This window comes from Tupaia chinensis, unplaced genomic scaffold (genome assembly GCF_000334495.1).
Source record: "Tupaia chinensis unplaced genomic scaffold, TupChi_1.0 Scaffold144630_1, whole genome shotgun sequence".
NCBI classification, from domain to species: Eukaryota; Metazoa; Chordata; class Mammalia; order Scandentia; family Tupaiidae; genus Tupaia; species Tupaia belangeri.
In genome coordinates this window covers 108,555-109,859 of record NW_006204491.1, presented here as the reverse complement: position 1 = coordinate 109,859, position 1,305 = coordinate 108,555, and positions in this window count along the sequence as shown.

Below are 1,305 nucleotides of genomic sequence, written 5' to 3'. Positions count from 1 at the left end.
TTCACAGTCCCTACTTGCACACTGCTTTAGGGAGATCAGGGATAGCTTTCAGAAGAGTTAGAATCCAGTTGGGGAGAGGGAATAAGGGGAAGTTCAATGGTGGTGAATCATCTTAATGCCCCCGGCTTCTTGGATATAATCGTGAAGGAAACAGTGTTTTGGCCCTCAGCAATTTTACAGCCTAGTGGGTGGTTATACTACGCAAAGTTTTCAAGTAAAAATGAAAGGTACAAACTTCTCTTGAGTTTCAGGGAAAAGAGACATTATTGACTGGTGACTCCTAGGCCTTAGCCTTCCAGACAAACTCCAGTAATAATCTTCACCAATTTCACAATAACTACATTTTTTTTTCTTTTTAAATTTGTGCTACAGGGCATGGGCACTAATAGAAGTGGGGGGGGCAGTGAGAAATCACCCCACGGGGGGATGGCCATGCAGCAATCTCTTCTCCTCCATTCTAGTCAGCCATGTAAAATCCATTTGCCTTAACCGCCATGCCACCTGGCTGACCCAACTACTCTTCTATTATGACAGCAGATAAAGAGTTAAATTATAATTTAAAAAGTTAATTTAGTTGCTTTATTTAAAGGTACACCTTCACCAAATTTAAGTGACAGTAACAAATTATGAAATTGTCAAGTTTGAATTTTATTGCTGTTTTACAATTTTCATCCTCTTACTGAAGGTTTTAAAAAGGCTGGCAGGGGCCAGAGGTGGTGTGGTGGTTAAAGTGCTGGATCATGGCCGACAGCATGGTTAGAATCCTGAACACAGTGGTTTGAAAAATACACCAGGAGCATGTATATGCATGCCCAAAATTTTGAGAGGAGAATAGTGGAGAAGGGACTGTAGCATGACCATCCCATCCCTGAGGTGTGACTCCTCACTCTACCACCGCCCCCCTCCCCGTTTATGGCAAGTGCATGCACCTTATGGAAAAACCTAACATAAACAAAAACTGGAAACTAAAAAATAATCCCCTAGTAAAGAAATCTGTTTAGCCTTAATTAGTTCACTGTTTCTCAACTTGTTTGCTTTTGGAACTCCTTTCTTCCTTTCTTTCTTCCTTCCTCCTCCCTCCCTCCCTCCGTTTGTTCATTTGTTCTCTCTTTCTCTCTCTCTCTTTCTCTCTCTCTCTCTCTTTCTTTCTTTCTTTCTCTTTTGAGAGATTTTTGTTACAGGGCATGTGTGCTCACCAGAGAGAGACAGACAGAGAGACAGAAAACGAGAAATCACCCTCCCCCACCCCCAGAGAGATGGCTCATGCCACAATCCCTTCTCCTCCATTCTTCCCTCAGGATCTTT